This window comes from Vicugna pacos, chromosome 1 (assembly GCF_048564905.1).
Source record: "Vicugna pacos chromosome 1, VicPac4, whole genome shotgun sequence".
Lineage (NCBI taxonomy): Eukaryota > Metazoa > Chordata > Mammalia > Artiodactyla > Camelidae > Vicugna > Vicugna pacos.
In genome coordinates, this window is record NC_132987.1 from 93787927 (window position 1) to 93807532 (window position 19606).

Consider the following 19606-nt stretch of genomic DNA (forward strand, 5'->3'; position numbering starts at 1 on the left):
CATCAAGTCAGAGCTTATTATTGTAATTACTGAATAACTCCAAATTATTCCCTAAATTTGATTTAAATCCATCTGATCACAGATAATGTGTTTATTTCAAAATGACAAATGATCATAATATCAAAAATTAAATATGCTGAAAATATTAAAAATGTTTTCATTCTGATTATATTTGAATCTGGATGTATGTCCCATACAACACATATATAGCTGACGTGTTTAAATTGGGAAATATTATTCTAAGATTCTGAAAAATGAACAGACAATTATAGTTCTCAAGGACCTCAACAATCCAATATGTGAAGTAGAAATACTATTTTTATTCTAAATACATATTAATACTAAATACTAAAACAATAACAGTAGTATTAATACTAAATATTAAAAACAATAATGGTAAGAACACTTATTGAGTAAACTTGGTTGAAAGGTTAACAGATTAACTAATTTAGTCCTCAGACCCACTATGGCACTGGTACTTTTGTTTTTTAAACCACATTTTCCAGAAGAGAAAATGAAGCCCAGAGAGTTCCAATAACTTGCCTAAGATTACACAGCTTTTTAGTCCCAGTGGGACTAGATTTTAATTCAGGCAGTAAAGCTGCAGAAGGCATACTTTTAGCCACTTTGCTCTACAGACTCCTGCAGTGACAGAACCAGTTTTCACAAAACTGCAATGTGGAAGAAAATGTTTGAAGGCTATATGCAAATATAAATTATTTATTTAGATTTGAGAAGTGATATTGAATTGAAGGTAGAATTTCACCAGGTGAAAATTTGAAGGTACAGAGTATTTAAGACATTGGCAATATCATGAAGTTCTGATGAATAGACTGAAACACTGAGAATACATTATTATCTTTCTTTTATAAATCTCAAAGGGATGTATTTAATATGATCCCTTCATTATATCATCTCTTACCTATTCTTAAAACACTTTAATTTGGCTTTTAACTATTCCACAGAAATATTTTCTCTGCATTATCTTTCTCTACTTTTTTGAAATTATTGGATCAATTTATATAAAAATTTTTGTCTAAGTATTTGACACAAAATTTGTATATATTTGCATATCTACCATAAGCATACAAGGAAAACAAACACCAGCATTTAAAACATATTTTATTATTTAGCATTATTAATTACTACCTCATTTTGATGACTTTTCTTATAGAATGGAAATTTCTCAATGTAACAAGGACATTTACATAAACTACAAGTAACAACATACCTAGTGGTGAACTAGTGAACACTTCCCATTATAATTGGAAACAATATGTTAACTTTTACCACTCTTACTCAAAATTTTTCTGGAGTATGTATACAGTGTAATGACAAAAATGCATAAAGATTCAAAAGCTAGAAGTAAAATTACCTTTATTGACAAAGATATAACTAATTACATACATTGCCCTGACAAATCTCAGGATGCATAAGTAGAACTAATTAGTAAATTCATCAGTCTTGTAATAAAAGGTCAGTATACAAAAAATCAATGGTATTTATTGTATTTCAATATTAAACTATCAGATAGTATGATATAATTAAAAATAACAAATTCATATATTATTAAACAACATAAAATGCTCAGCATGTGGGTTAAATTATGGCCCTCAAAAGATATGCTTATGTTCTAATCTCTAGAACCTGTGAATGTTACCCTATTTGTCAAGAGTGTTTGCAGGTACAAGTGAATTAGGGATCTCAAAATGAGATTATCCTGGACTATTCAGATAATAACTAAACCTACCTAAACCCAATGGTAAGTGTTCTAAGAGAAGAACTGAGGAAAAACAATGTGAAAATGGAAGCAGAGATTGTAGTGACATTGCCAAAAGCCAAAAAATGCTGACAGTCAGCAGAAGATAAAAGAGGCAAGAAATAGAATCTCTCCTAGAGTCTGCAGAGAGAATGCAGATCTGCAGACAAACAGATTTTAGAGTTCTGGCCTCCAGAGCTGTGAAAGAAAACTTTCTTATTTTAAGATCTCACATTTGCAGTAATTTGTTGCAGCAACTCTAAGAAATCAATATATTTAGTAACACATTTAACAAAATGCATGTAAGATATATATTGAAAACTATAAAGTATTGCTAAAGGAACTTTTAAAAATAACCAGAGAGAAACATAATACTAAAACATGTAATATTGTTAAGTGATCTTTGTCCTCAACTCGATCTACAGATTTAATTCACTCAAGTAAAAATCCCCAAAGACTTCTTTCTCTACAAATTTACAAGTTTTGTTTACAATCTGCATGGAATTGATGAATATCCAAGTTATTCCATTTTCCCCAATAGGCTTCTCTGAGCTCCAGGTTAGATAGAACAAAGGCCAATCCTTTAGGCAGCCCCAGACAAATTAGAATATTACAAAAAGGTATTTTCTGGCCCATCCCATTCAAAAGAATGTATTTTGAACTGAGTTCTTGCCTCCTCTAGAACAAGACTGCACCTTGATGAGCAGGGGGTGGGCCAAGGGTGAGTAAAAATGACATAAATTTTCCTACCATTTTGAATGTGGCTTTTTTGAGTGGATGTTCACTTGGTTGTTGTAGACTTTTGAGTGTTTTCCAGAGTTTGTATAAAGTTACTTTAGCTAGTGTCTAGTAGTTTTTGTTTATTTGTTTTGTTTTGTTTTTAATATTTCTGTAGATGATGAGGGCTTGGAGTTTCCTAATTGACCATTTTGTTAATGTAACTCTGAAATTTGATATTTAATATTTCAGATATAACCCAGAACTTCTTGATGTGATTTGTTTCTCAGGAAATGTTGAAATAATCTCAATGAATTAATAGTAATCATCATTTTTTTAATATATGTCAGGACCTGTACAAAACATTTCCATAATTTTTTTTAACATTTCGATTCTCAGATAAAAAATACTAGAGGTACCAATGGTTAAAGCAACGTTTTTTCTAACATTACTTTCTCTATTACTGACTTTGCAACATTGGGATTGTTCTTTATGTATATTTTATAGGATTGTTATATTAATGCCATGATTCTTAAGATTGATTTTAAGTTCCATGCCTACGATATCAGAACCGTTTAATAATTTGAACTTTCTATTGTTATCTTCATGTGGCTATATACTAAAAGGTCCAGATTTTAAAGTTGATTGGCTCCAAATTATGGGTTTTTTACTACCTATATTTTGGGTGAATATTTAATATAACATTGAAACATCTATTATTACTCTCTCTGATAGTAAAGCAATACTAATGTAGTATGATGCAGCAGCCATGTTGATGCCAAACTCTGTTAAACATAACTCTCAATTTTTATTTCTACTTGTATAGCTTTAACAAGAAAATACAATGAATGAAGTTTCGAAAGCACTTTTTTTAGCAGGGGGAAGCTAGAAAGAAGGGTAGAAATTTATTTAGAATATTATGATTTCTACAGGTATATTTTCTGAGAACATCCTAGCAATGGAAAGAAATATTATGATCAACATTGTCGTTTTAATTTTTTCTAAGCCACAGTTCTTCCTGTAAGCAAGCTATAATTCTGTCAGACGGAACAGGAAATATGTTGAATAGTTTTATTATGTTTTGCCTGCATATACTCCATGCTTTTTCTCTCTGTGCATTTTAAATGTTACAATTTTTAAAAGGTAAAACAGACAAATACAAACATATTTAATTCATACACTTTTGAAATGCAAATAGACTGAATAAATGAGCCAACTATACTGCATGCTACTGCTATCATCTATTTTAGGATATTTTGAAGTTCTAAAATTAGATGTTTTCTATATTCTAGAATATAAATATTTGAGCCAAATAAATATACAAACACAAATCTTAAAATCTACCTTTATATGTATTACTATACGTTTGTCATTTAAAACTAAAATAAGTATAATTCAAATTAATCAAGTTCTAATTAAACTATGTAGTACCTCTATTTCTATCTGAAACATCTGTTAAATAAATGGTTGCTTAAAATTGTCCAGATAAACAGAGAACACCATTTGTATGTTGGCTAAACTTTACGGATGCTACTAAAATTAATTCAGATAACTAAATTGAACTGAGTATAAAACTGAGTCATAATTTTTTTCTTTTGTTAGATGGCAGAGAAAAAGTGTTTTTAATTATAGGGAAGTGGAAAACTGGATAGTAATTATTAAGAGTTAGAAGTGGTGTTTAAGACTATAGTCCAATTTTCTCTGTGCTCAAAAGTTTTAAGTGACTCCCCTTTACTTCTCAAGTTGTCATCAAATACTGGATAGGAGTTCAGAATGTGAGTCCTCCAGTAAGTTTTTTTTTCCCCTCTACCAAAATACTGTATCTTTAGATGATATATTTCTTTTATTTCCCCAAAATATTTTGATGAAATTATAAGGGAATTTGATATGTAAGCAAATAGCAAATAGATTAACAACTCACCAGCTTTACTTCATTTTTCCTCCTCTCTTAAAATCCAGCCAAAGAAGAATTTATCCCCATTGGTCTGTTTAGTCTGTATACCCCAAGGTTACAAAATATCCCTAAGTGACAATGATCAACTCTAGATTTTTATTTTACCATCCGACTTGCTTTTCAGTGGTATTTGAAACAACTGCTCACTCCTGCTTTCCTTAAATGCTTTTTCACTTGGCTTCCACTACACATATTCTACTGATTTCCTTTTGCTTAACTGGTCATTTTTTATGTTTCTAATTTTCTGGATCTTCCTCCTTGTCTCAAACTTTGAATATTAAAATATTTCAAGACTTATCTTTTTGCCACTTTCCTTTTTCATCTATAGTCTACTCAAGTATTCACTTCAAGATTCCTGGCTCTCATAAGCTTGCATTCACTAATTCTCAAATCCTTTCCTCAACTCTCCGTTACCAGTTATAGGTGTGTTTGTGTAGCCACCTGTGAAACACAGCTTAGGTCCATAATGCCTGTGGCTCCACGCTTAGAATATAACTTGGATGTAACTATGCATCACCAGGTACAGGAATAATCCCTGCCCACCCTCATCTCTTTCGTCTGAAGCCCTCGTCCGCTTTTATTTATGCAATGAGTTCCTGACTGGTCCCCTTGCTTACACTAATAACTCCATATAGGCTATTCTCCATTAATCATCTAGAATATTATAGATCAGCAAAGCATACTCATTATTTTCCTACTTAATGTGTTCTAGCGGTTTCCACAAAGTTAGAACAAAAATCAAAGTACTACCAGGCCCTAACTGATATGGTCTCATACTTTCCCATTACTGCTGTATGCAAATGCCACAAACTTAGTGGCTTAAAATACAGATTTACCACCTTATAGTCCTGAAGATTAGAAGTCCAAAATGGGTCACACTGGGCTAAAATCAAGGTGTCAGGAGCACTGTGTTCCTTCTGGAGGCTCTAAGGGAGAATTCATATTTTTGTTTTTACCACATTCTCTCAGCATCCCACACTCCTTGGCTTGTAGCCTCCTTCTATTTTTAAGTCAGCAATGGCTGTCTGAGTACTTCTTATTTGTTTTACTCTGACACTGATGCTCCTGTCTCACTCTTTCACTAACAACAACCTTTGTGATTACAGGGTGCCAACCCAGCTAATCCAGCATAATTATCTCACCTCAAAGTTAGCTGACAAGTAATCACAATTTCATCTGTAATTTTAGTTCTCCTTTGCCATGTAACATAACATATTCACAGATTCTAGGAATTGGGATGTGGACAGTTTTGTGGGGCCATTATTTTGACCCGCCTATGGCTCTTGGCTACATCTTTAAGCTCCTATCTTAATATACCCCTCCTGTTTATTTCATGCATTTATACTAGTGACCTTAATTTTCTTTCAATGTGTCAGGTTTGTTTCCATGTCAGGGAATCTACATATCTGCTTCTTTCTACTTGGAATAATCTTCTCATAGGTTTTCAAATGACTTTTTTTCTTCTCTCATTCAGATTCTCTCCAAATTTACATCTCAAAAGTTTTCCTTCATCATTCTATTTAAAATTCTCTTCCATCCCTTCAACTTTTTAAATTAACTTTCTCTTCTATCTACATAGCCAGTACTACCTACCAGTATCTATCAATCACTACATTTTACTTTTATGTAATACTATATCTATGTGTGTGTGTGTGTGTGTGTGTGTGTGTAAATGTTTCTGAGTTCCAAATTAGAATATAAACTCACTGAAGTGGAAAAATAATTCTGTATTATTTATCAACATATTCTTAGAAATTGATACATTGCTTGATATTTGCTAGGTGCTCCATAAACATTTATTGAATAAAGAAAAATATCTTTAAAAATACATTGTAGTTACAGACTGCTTTCTGTTAATCTACATTGTCCTTTTTAGGTCCTTTGAGAAATAAAAATTCAAAGAGAAAATATGACAAGTTTATTGAACTACTAGAATTGGGAGACTAATACTTTGAATTGTTGTTCAAATTTATATCAATTTATTTCTGGGATATAACTCAAATTCTTCACTTTGGCATCTCAGAAAATTTTAAATATAATACATATTATAATTGGAGCATTACTAATGCTGACTTCTATTTCAATGTGGCAGATTCAAGACTGTGAGAGGCTGTCACTTCTCATTTTGTCTCTCAAAAATATAGCAATTAATATACAATAATTTAAGAAAAAACTTAGCTCAAACCAAAAAACATTACAATTCAGAAAAAAAAATTGAAAACAAATCAGAGTATCATAGTCAAGATTTGTGAGTAGGACTTTAGTGTAGAGAAATCACAGGTTAATCAGAATAACATAAGTATTTTAACAACTAGAAATCAGAGAAATAGCCAGAGAGGGGGAAAACAGTAAAACCTGGGGAAGGAGTGGGGCATTCTGATTTCCAGAGTTCTCACATTATTTGATTTAAATGTCCAGTTTTTAACAACAACATCAACAAAAATCACAAGGCATACAATGAAATAGGAAACATATTCCATTCAAAAGAAAAAAAAATTAGACAGAAACTGCCTCTGAAGAAGACCGAATAACATATCTCCTAGACAAAACTTTAAAGTAACTATCTTAAAGTAGCTGAAAGAACTAAGGGAAAATGAAGAGAAAGTCGAGAAAACAGTCTGTGAACAAAATGAAAATATCAATAAGGAAATAGTAAACCTAAAAAAGAAAACAAAAAGAAATTCTGGAGCTGAAAATTACAATAAATGAAACAAAAAATTTATTAAAGGAATTCAAAGACTCAGTTGGGCAGCCAAAAAAAAAGAAAAAAAAAAGAAAGGAATTCACAAACTTGAAGATAGTACAGTGGAAATTACTGAGCTGAGGAATAGAAAGAAAAAAGATTGAAGAAAATGAACAGAGAATAAAACATCTGTAGGACACCGGCAAGAAGATAAGCATGTGCACTGTGGGAGTCCCAGGAGATGAAAGAAAGAAAGAGGCAGAGAAAATATCAGAAAAAATTGTGGCTGAAAACTGAGTTCAACAAACTTCAAGTAAGATGAACTTAAAAAGACTCACATTGAGATACATTATAATCAAAGTTTTGAAATCGGAAAAGAAATAGAGAATATTGAAGAAGCAATTTATCACACCACATACAAAAAGCTCCTCAGTAAGATCACCAGAAGATCTCTCGTTTGTAACTTTGAAGGCCGGAATACTGTCGGCTGATACGATCCAAGTGTCAAAAGGAAATAAATAAATAAACTGTTAATCACAAATCCTATATCCAGCAAAACTATCCTTCAAAAATGAGGGAAAAATTAAGATATTTCCAGATAAACAAAAACTGAGGGAATTTATTACTACTGGACCTGTCAGCAAAAATTGCTCAAGGAAGCACTGCAGCATGAAATGAAAGGTTACTAGTTAGTAATCTGAAGAATTATGAAAAAGTAAATATCTCAATAAAGGTAAATAGATGGACAATTATACAAGTTAATATTATTGTAACAACAGTTTGTAACTCCACTATTTTTTCTATGTGATTTAAGAGACTAATATATTTTTAAAAAACTATTAATACTAAAGCTAGTATTACTATCATTTTGTTTGATAATTCCACATTTTGTTTTCTATATAATTAAAGAGTCTAACGAATTTAAAATAATTATTAGTTTATGTTTTGGGGCACACAATGTAGAAAGATGTAATTTTGTGACATCAATAACCAGTAGGAGTAGGGACAGAGCTGTTAAAGAAGTAGACCTTATATGTTACTGAAGTTAAGCTGCTATCACTTAAATTAGAATGTTACAACTTTAGGAAGTTAAATCTATCCCATGATAACCAGAAAGAAAATAGCTACAGAATATATACAAACAGAAATGAGAAAATAATTTAAACATTTCTATATAAAAAAACAACTAAACACAAAAAAGACAGTAACATAGGAAATGAGGGAGAAATATAAGCCATGTATAAACAAATAACAAAATGACAGAAGTAAGTTCCTTTTTATCTGTGATTATGTTAATACATATCCTTCAAAAGATATACACTATTTTAATTTCCATGAAGTCCAATTTGTCTATTTTTCTTTTGTTGCCTTCAAGGGATAATAAGATGATGTCAACAGAGTAAAAAAGGCAATCCACAGAATGGGAGAAAATATTTAAAAATCATGTATCTGATAAGGAATTACTATAAAACCTGTATCAAGGAGCCGTAAAACTCAACTACAACAAAAGCCTAATTCAAAAATGAACAAAGGACTTGAATAGATAATTCTCCAAAGAAGAAATATAAATGACCCATAAGCATGTCAAGAGATGCTCAACATCATTATTCATTAGGGAAATGCAAATTAAAACTATAGTGAGTGCCATTTCATTCCTATTAGGATGGCTACTATAAAAGAAACAAATGAACAGGAAATAACAAGTGTTGGTGAGGATGCAGAGAAATTGGAACCCTTGTGCACTGTTGGTGGCAATGCAAAATGATACAACTACTGTGGAAAACAGCATGGCAGCTCCTCAAAAAAATTTTTTTAATGGAATTAGAAAATGATCCAGCATTTCCAATTCTGGGTATATAACCAAAAGAATTGAAAGCAAGGTCTAGAAGAGATATTTGTACACCCATGTTCATAGCAGAGTTATTCGCAATAGCTACAGTGGGATGGTAACCAAGTGTTCATCGATGGATGGATGGATGAACAAAATGTGATATATACATACAATGGAATATTGTTCAGTCTTAACAAAAGAAAGGAAATTCTGACATATGCTATTTATTACACTGAGGACATGCTAAGTGAAATAAACCGGTCACAAAAAGATACTGTTTGATTCTACCTATTTGAAGTATTCAGAGTGGTCAAAACATAGAGACAGAAAGTAGAAAGGTGGTTGCTCGGGTCTGGAGTGAGGCAGAAATGGGGAGTTACTGTCCTATGGTTTCAGTTTTACAGCCTGAGGTTTTGCAATGTGAAAAAAGTTATGGAGATGAATGGTGGTGATGGTTATACAACATTTTGAATGTATTTAATACTACTGAACTGTATGCTTAAAAATGTTTAACATGGTAAACTTTATATAATATGTATTTTACCACAAGTTAAAAAAATACATATATATTCATTAATATTAAAAAGTCACTGGATAAATTAAAACATAAAAAAGTAAATAAATATTTATACTTCCCTTGCTAACCAAAACTTCCTTACCTGCCATAGATAATAAGACATGCGTTACCTTGATTAATGTCTTGGGGAGGGCTTACCTCAGGAAGTTGCACATCAAGAGAAAGCCAAACCTCAAGCCCCACTTTGGTTATCCCTCAGATTACAGCTTGAGTCATACCCCAGCATGCATCAGGGGGCCAATAAAGCCAGAGGAGCTATAGACCACCAAAAAAATTGCAAGACATGACTAATTTATATTAGCACTTTAATGGAGAATATATGTAGATATGTATTCTGACCATGCTTTACCACAGAGTGAAAAAATAGTTATTGGTTGAATGTATTGGTTTCATTTAATAATTCTTATTCTGAGGTGATTTTTCCCTTAAGAAGACATTTAGCAAAGTCTCCAGGCATTTTGTTTGTTTGTTTGGCATCTGATGGGGAGAGGCCAATAATCTTACAATAAACAAGGGTTTATTGTTCAAAAAAGCATTTCTAGCCCCCAATGGCAAATGTGCCCAGATTAAGGAACCATGATATAGATGCATTAACCAGACAGTCTAGATTTAATGTGTTTACCTAAGCAGCTAGTTCTAAGTGTTTATTTGGTTGGCTCAATGTGAGGAGATGAAACAAGGCTGAGTTTTCCTAGAATCCTTAGAATGTGGTGGCAAACACCAATAAAAGATTACTGGAATAGATTATAATATATACCATAACTATTTCACTACTGTTCACTTTAGAGACTGAAACAGTTATCTTCACACTGAGGCTTAAGAAATTAAACATGCTGTTGTGGCAGTTTCTTCTAGGGTAAGGACATGCGTAGATGTGGCAGTAGAAATGGAAGATACTTCAATGGAAATGGCTCGATCCCAGAGTGGCAGAGACATAATAGAACATTTATCGGACAGAGTTAAGATATTGGACAGCAAGGTTAAAATAATGATTAGTCTAACCTATAGGGAGGCTTAGTATGATGAAATTGACCAGAGTGCCCCAAGGACCAAAATATATGGATATCCGGTTTAAGTTCCTACTTTAATTTCCATAGCCAAAAGAATACTCTAGAGTCCGATGATTAAAGATGGCAGGTTTGAATCACCAAGGTTTTTGAAATGATTTTACCCAAATTCCAGATCTGAGTAGTTTCACAGCCTCAGGGTCATTCAAGTGAAAGGGGAAAGAAGTATTGAAAGAGAAACCTGCAGGGATATCACTGGTATGTATAATGAATTTTCAACCTAGTTCATGTCTGCAGAAGAGACCTGCAGCAATTTAGCAGTTTGCATGGCAAAACAAAAGAATGATTTTGTCCTTTTTGAAATAAAATGCCTGCTGTGTGGCACAGATTTGTAATATTTCTGAGAATAAAGTGATTTATCTAAGGACGTCAGTCATCCAACTTCCCCTAAAGCCTCAGTGCTTGCTGAGATTTTGAGACAAATAAACAAAATGACCATGACAACGCAAAGGAGGCTATTCAGTAACTGATCAAAAGAGACTTTACCTCACCAAGCCTGATCTAAGTACCTCCAGTGTTGAGGGCCCAAAGTACCTCATCTTCAGGTCCCTACAATGGAACATAACCCAGGATTTGGTGAGAAGAATATATTTGACCCAGTTTTTAAATCACACATGAAATTCATTTATGGATTCAGCAGATATTTATTAAGTCCCCACTATGTGTAAAAGACAATTCAGGCTTGGGGTACATTACAGAAAAAATATATATATAAAGAATCAAAGGTCTTCCCTTTGTAGAACTTACATTCCCATTAGGAGCAAGGCAAAAATAAGCAAAGACTATCATAAGAAAGTAAGTGATATAATACATTGTAAGCTGATAAGTAGGATGGAGGACATAAACAAAACTGAGTAAGAGAAACCATGGATATAGCATGGTTAGGGGAGTGCACTCTGAGATCATATTTGATTAAAGATTTGATGGAGACTGGTATTTAGGTGGATAACTGGGAAAACCTTGTTTCAAGCAGGAACTTTGTACTCAGTCAATTCAATGAGTAAGAACAACAAGGAGGCCAGTGTGACAGGTGAGGGTGAGGAGACAAGGGGGGCAGTAACAGAAGTTAGCGAGGTAGAATAAGCATGTGGCAAGGACCTGCATTCCTACTATGTTCCTGAAACGATGGATGCCAGAAATATTCAGCAAGCAATACTAATGGCTACCACTGTGTGGTCTGCAGTTCTCACAAGACTTAACTCACTCTTTTCCTCCATGTTACATATCTTGTCCCTTCACAAAGGAATAATCCTAGAAGTTATAGCTAATTGTGGCATCGAAGTCCATGATCTATATGTTCTGTGTGGTAGTCTTGCTACCCAGTCTAGGGCAGCTCTGTTTGGTCCTGTGACCATGAATTGAAAGGACAAGCGATGCTCCCATACATTCCAAACACAATGGTCGAACAAGGACAATATAGCCACTGTATGCTGTCCCCTTCATCAACAGGATAAGACACAGCCAATGATGTGCTAGTGTCACAATATACTGCCTTGCAAGTCTCAGTTACTGAATTTTCAGGAAATCTGTAAGTCAGTTAACATCATAGTGGTAGTTTGAAATAGGCGATGGTGGGGATACTTTTACCAGGGAAATCAGCAAATATGGCAAATCAGGATTATTTTTCCCCAGGGGGCTGGCAGTCAAACATTTATGGATAAAATACGGAGGCATACCACAGTTACTTAAAAAACTTAACAGGACAGATGGTGGGAGAGTTCATTATCCTGCGGGTGGGAATGATCATTTGTTAATCTTTGAATTTGATTCTGGACATTGGAGGAGATCAGGTTCTCCTTGACAGCAGAATATTCAGCCTACTCTCTGGACATCCAAGGTTAGGGCCACAAGGGGTCATTTTTGACTTCACTGTCCAGGTTACTGCTTCTTTTGAGAGCACAATGCTTTCAAAGCTCAAAAAGTATTATCCTTCTCTAATACAGATATATTCAACGTGCCAGAAACAATACACAATATTAATTTTGAGATACAGATCTCACATCCCTATATTTCTTTGATTGCTAACTCATGTATCTTTTTCTCTCTTTCTTTCCAGTTATCTTGAAACTCTTACGCTTTAGTGGGAAGGTCACAGACTTATTCTTTTTTCCCTGAGGCATTTTGTACATTTGAAAGGATATAAATTCAAGTAGGCTCTACATTCTTAACTTGATCTTTGCTCTGAGACACTTTAATCCATTCACTGGTTTTAAAAGTGACAGAAAGCAGGTCAGCAGTTGCCTGGCGAGGCGGCAGAGGAGGGCTGGATTACAAAAAGCACAAGGAAACTTTACAGGGTGGTGGCCCTGTTCCTATTCTTGCTTGCAGCACTGGTTTCTTGGATTGTGTACATTTGTCAAACCTGATCTTCATATATGCTTTGAAAATACGCAGGTCATTGTATTTCATAATAATAAGTGTGAAGTCCATACCTTGCTTTGATCTTTACGAAAAGGCCTTTACAGTTTTATCTTTTTCCAGTCAAGGGAGGGGTGGGAGGGGAGGGAGGGAAAAATGGTCACTTAGCATGCTTGTTCCCTTTCTACTTAGTACTGAATGAGCTAATCTTCTTCTGAAGTTCTCTCTCTCTCTCTGGTCAGTGCCAACAGTAAGCAATCCACACTATTAACATTCTCCTTTTTAAAATCTGCACCTAAAGCTACATTTCATGAAGTCAAATATTTAACTACTGGCTAACATCCTATAAGCCTCTAATATCTTCACAGTCTATCACCAGGCCTTTAACCACAGCCACATGTGTTAAGGTTCTTGTTTTTCTACATCGCATTTCACTTCTAGGAAGTGATTCATTTTTCAGTCAAAACAGCCTTGGCTATGCAGTGTAGCAAATAACACCCCAAATATCAATTATTTTAAACATCACAAAATAATATCTTACTAACTTTTGCAATTAGTGCAATGACCCTAGAGTGGGAATTTGCTTAGCAGATATCAAAACAACGGAGAGTACCTGCATACACATCAATGGGTTGGCAAAGTCTTGACCACTTGTCCTTACCCTGAGATTCAAGTTACCAGAGCAACTGATCTGGAGCTATGCTGTAGCTCCTTGTGCAGGAAAGTAGTTGAGATAGGTTTGCTACAGAGAAAGTGATCAAGAAATAATAGATGGTGTTTGGGGAGTACAATGCTTGTAACTGAGATTATGAAAGGTGTACGGATATTGGTAATTCCAAGGTCTACAGTATGACCATGGGATTGAGTGGCTGATGGATATTAGAGCAATTGCAGGGCACGATCATTAATCAAGAGTGTTTCAAACAACTGAGAAGCCAAGGCATTACATTTACCACAGAGGCATATATTGAAATTGCTCAAAATTAATACTGGAGTAAAACTGGGGAGAATAACATAAACCAGAAGGTAAAATAATGGAGAAATGAAGTGAAGGGAATTGAGTTAATAAATATTCACTGTTGCCTAGAGAAAAAAAGTAGTAAGGACAACATGGGTTAGCTATCTGTAATTTTTATCTATGGTGTGTTGCTACTATTTAAAAAATTTTACATTTATATTAAAATCTTCTCTGTTATCTCCACTAATTTTTACAAAACTTAGGTGGTGGATAAATTTACATTTTAGTTCATAGATAACAATATAGTAACATAAGATCCGAAAGTGATGTGAGGGAGAATGGAGAATTGGATTGGAAATAACTGATAACCTTTAAAGTTGAGAAAACAGAGTGCATTTTTGTTGGTACTAGGTAATGGTATATTATATTTTAAATATTTATGGAAGAAAAATTTCTAAAGTGTTGAATTATAGTGACTCTTTTATTACTCAGGGACCTGAAGATCTGAAACTACTTTTCATTAAGTAATTTTCCACACTACCGGAATCTGTTGTATGTAAAATCTATATTCCACTATCAACACGAAAAAGGACAGGTAACTACTTTCTTATCCTTTCTTGAAGTTATGGCATGGATATACCTTGCACCTCTTAGACATGGCCAGACATATTCACCTTGGACAATATGGGGTACTATGTTTCCATTAAGAAGGAACAATGAAACATCTTTTCAGACAGGCACAGCAATAGCCAGCCTCTAGAATCCAGCAGAAGTGGTTGTAAACCCAGTTCTAACGTCCAGGATTACTGGCGTCGACCATGCGGTTGCCAGATGTTATGCTCAGCAATGGTGGCAGTGTTCTCTCTGGGCTCCTTTTGTGGCATGCTCTTGTCTGTGCTGGTTGCTTTGCCTCCCTGTGCTTATATTCATTTACTGATTTCCATTCTTCTGTCTCCTAGAGTCAGGATTTGTTTTCTACTTAAGTCAGGTAGCTTACTGGTTTTGCTTGCAATTAAGAATGCTGACTGTTAGGAAATATATAGAATGGGAAGAAGAAAATCTTCATAGAAATAAAGTCTGAGCACTGTCTAGAATAGGGGAAAGATCTGAGTTTTCAAATTAAAAGATTACACCAAGTTCCAAGCTGGAAATACAAAAACAATTTCACCTGTGATGCATCAGACTGAAATTATAGAATATCAAAAACCAAAAAAAAAGGTAAAGACTTCTTTAAAAACACTGAAAGAATGAGAGATTTCTCATTTATAACAATAGATTCCAGAAATGATAGAATAATGCATTCAAAATAATATATTCAAAATAACTGTCAATCTAGAATTTGATTCCCATTTTAACAGCCATTCAAGAATGAGAGGAATTATAGCCTCTTTTTAAGACCAAAATTATAATGTTACTCCTCATAGGCCTTTACCAAGAAAATCACTATAATACAAACTTCAGAAAGAAGAAAATTAATACAGAAAGAGTGATGATTTAAAAAATGATGATAGACAAAAACTAACATAATGTGGTAAATAAGTATCACTGCAAAAATTAAAAAAAATGGTAATCCGTGTCTACTTTAAAAATGTTAAAAAATAATATACATTCTAGAGTGCATCTAACTTAAGTGTGTATTTTGATGCATTTTTAAAAATTTACAATGGTCCATAACAACCAGAACAATCAAGACAAAGTCCCTTTGTGTCCCTTCCTCGTCAGGTCCTGTGTAGTGACGAAAATACGCTGCTCAGCTCCTTCAGGAGAACAAGTTACAGGGAGCACGGTTGTCTCCTCTCTAGATCCACACCTCTGCTCATGGCTGTCACCTCCAGATTCGTACATGCATTCATGACAAGGCTATGCTTCCAGCAGGCTACTCCCAGCAAAGCATCAAGCACTGCAGACGTGCTAAGGTCGGCCCTTATTGGAGGCTGTGGGACTCCTCCAGCGATGTTCACAACAGCCTGGCCACAAATGAGCTCAGAGCTACAGTCATCTGAGACTCTTCCTACCTACGCTGCCTACAACTTCTCCCTACCCTTAGTTTTTGCAGGCATTTCCCCATAAATCTCTAGCATATTGAATCTCACTTGGTGTGTGCTGCTCAGAGGATTCAAACTGACCCAGGTCCTAAGGAGAGTGGCTCAAGAAAGTTTATAAAACATGGTTTTGAGCCATGTTTAGATTTGCTTTCTATCATTTTAGACTTTCATATAGATATAAAATTTATATTATTGAATATGCTTTTTTAAAATGATGCATGCTACATAATCCCAACATCTCAGATACTGATAAACCCACATACTGCTCCCCAACACAACTGGAGGGGTCTCTTCCCCCAATGCACTTGACGGTTAAGAATGATTCCAGTTGAGACATTTCCTTCAATGAAAGTAGTGACTAAGTAAATAAACACCACTTTTAGTGTAATAGTAACACCTGAAATAATTTTATGACGATTAATTTTAAATGACTGAACTATATTTTTGTTTTATTTTTTTTCCCACTTGGTTGTTAAAAGCCAGATCATTTTGTCTTGCTTTTCCTCTGCTATTGTTGGTTACTGTTGCAATGGACAATGAATCACCAGAGAAGAAAACACTGTGAATTCATGTTCAAAGCTGGTTGCATATGTAGATATTATATAAGCTGTTGATTTGGTATTAGTATCTAATAATTCTGGAAAGCAATTTATTCAACAGGTTTTTTTTTGACAGTCTATATTGACACTTGAGTTTTAGGGTTTTATTATTCTTTTGTTTAAGGCTTTCTTTTTTTTTGTATATAAGAAGTAAACTGGAAGTCAAAGCATTGTAAGTCATTCTAAAAATTTACACCCCAGAACAAAGTAAAAGCCTGGAGAGAACAAAAGAGCACTATTTATTGAACAAGAAGGAGCTTAAATAAGGTGGGTAAAGGAGTTTAGAAGAGAGGCAACAATGAAACACTATTAACAGCAATAATAGAAATATCATTAGTTTGCTTAGTACTGGCCCTTTTTGTCCTTTATGTTATCAAAAGTAAATTTGCAGCTTCTAAAAAAATGGTTTGAAGATTGCTATTGTTTTATAAGAATAACTTTGTTTCCATTTAAGCATTTTTTTTTGTTTGAAAAGCATGTCTTTGTAGTTACTGAAAAAAAATTTACTGAAAGAAAATGTCTCTACTTCTTATATTGTTTTAAGTTTAAAATGTATTCTAAAACAGCTAATAAATACTGATATTCATTTTATAGTCAGACACAGTATATTGCTTTTCATAAAAGAGTTAGGTTCCCTGATGATAAATGCTGCAAAAATAGTTCATGTTCAGGCTAGAGCAAAATTGGCAGTAAAGATTAAACTCACATTATACTAGAAAGGCAAGGGATTTCAACTTGAGCCTCAAGCAACTGGAAGTTCTAGTTAGAAATGTGTCAGTAAGATTAAATAGTTCAGGTTTTCCTCTGGGTAACGTGGACAAGACTGAATTTTCAAACATACTTTATTGTGAAAGAACAGTAGTTGATATTGGAAAGTAGCTTTCATTCAATAAATACTAATAAGGCTTTTTTTATGTGCCAGGAACAGTTCTAGGTTCTAGGCTTAGAGCAGTAAACAAAAACAAAAAAGCCTTTCCACTATGAAGCTTATATTCTAGCAAGTCAACTTCTAAGTCAAGATATACAAATTTCCAGTGTACGGAACTTCAAACATAAATTTAAATTTGGGTACATTTAAAACCTATTCTCGAGGCCTTGGTGAAAATATGACTCTTGATTTTTCATTGTAAAACCAAAAAGTTCCTTCATTTTTAAACAGAATTAGGTATCACTCAAACAAAAAATAAAATTTCTTCAGAAATGTTTTATCATCTGTGTTTCACTGTAATTGACTAAATTATAACTTAGTATTTTTTAAAAATACTAAAGTTAAAAATAAAATGCAGAACTAAAAAGGAATTCAATAAGAGCAATATATAATTCAAAATTCCTGTATCACCTAGTGAATATTTTGAGATTATCAGTTCATTTTTATTTCTCCAATATTATTATTCTAAATTGCTACAAGTTTTCTGAACAATCAACTGCTATGTTCCATGCGAATCATCTAAATTAGTAATAAAACCTAGTAATTTTAAAAGAGTCCATTTACAGAACAGATTGTCTATGAGTAATAATAAAATTTATAATTAAATCACTGCACTGGTGGCAATGATTTTTTTTCAAAAAAATATTAAGCCTCATAGTTTTAATAAACTTTACTTATAGACCTTAGGGTAACTTTCCATTCTAGGTAACTCTGTAGTGTCTGAGTTCATATGCTGGACTTTGACAGGACTTTACTTGGACAAGGGATACGGATTGTTCAATTCATGAGAGGAAAAACTATGTTATTTGCAACTGTCATTATTAGCTTCTGATTAATAATGGGTTATATTTATTTAAATATCAGTTTATGAAAGTAAATAAGTGAATATTTAAAAAATAATTTGAAACTATAGAAATAGAGGCAAAGAATGAATGAATGTATTTCACTGCAGAAATATTGTTCCAATGTAGTCTGATTTTGAGATCATTTATACACTATACCTAAAAGCCTTTCTAAGTCGGCTGGTATGGTTAATGATGGAGTTTAGACTTAACTCTATGTGTCCTTGCTTCTCTGGTTTTCATTTAGACCTTTAGCATCATTTCAGCACAATTGTTTTGGTTCAGTACCTTCTTACTAAGCAGCTCAGAATTTCCACCAGGGTCCCTGTGGGCTCAGTGCTGGACCTACTCAAATTTCTTTGATGAATAACCTTCTGGTAAGTGTGACTTGTCTAGCAAACGCACACTTATTTATGGCTGACATAGTCTTGTGTCAAAAGAACATGAAATTGAAGTTATAGTTAATAACCTGCCACTTGGTATTATACCTGAATTTTTGCTCTTTTGCAGCTAAGGTTGTACGAGTATTTCCATCAAAAATTGATTTTCAGTGGTTTGTAACTTAACTGCAAATGATCTGTCCACGAGAGATGAAAACTGATATATGAGTGCATCCCTTAGGAGCCAATGCATAATTAAATTTGCATGGTTGTTTTAAAGTTAAATCACAGTAGGTTAAGGGTGATATAAAAAAGCCATGGGTTTAGGGGAATATTGTAAATTACATTTAGGCTGTATTCCTTTCATTTTTAATTAGCAAATACTATTAATTTAAATAATCATTTTGACTTCATAGAGATTATAAAAATATCAAAGTGCCTAACATTTTTACCTTTAAGAATGTATAAATTCAACCACTTGTTAACTCTCAAAATTAGGAACATTCTACAAAAAAACATGCTTTGGATTTTGTTGTTAACATTCACTTTAAATAAATGCATCGTATTATTTATAACTTTAAAAAGCATTTTGTTATAGAACCAATAATCATCAATTACTTTCTCTTCACAAGATGCTGTACATTGAGAGTTCAAAAATAAATGATACTGTGTCTGCCTGGAGGCGCTAACAGTCTATCACGGTAGGAAAGAAAAGAGCACATACCAGTATATAAATGGCAAAGGCAGAAAGAAGTGGTCTCAGAAGAGGAAAGAAGGGCTAGAAGTTGAGGGTAGAGGATTTCAACTATTTGTCCATGAAACAAGTGAATTTGGAGAGAATAGCATTAGCAAAGCCATAGAAGGGGGTGTGAAGCATGTTTTCAAATTATCCAGGGACATATTACAGG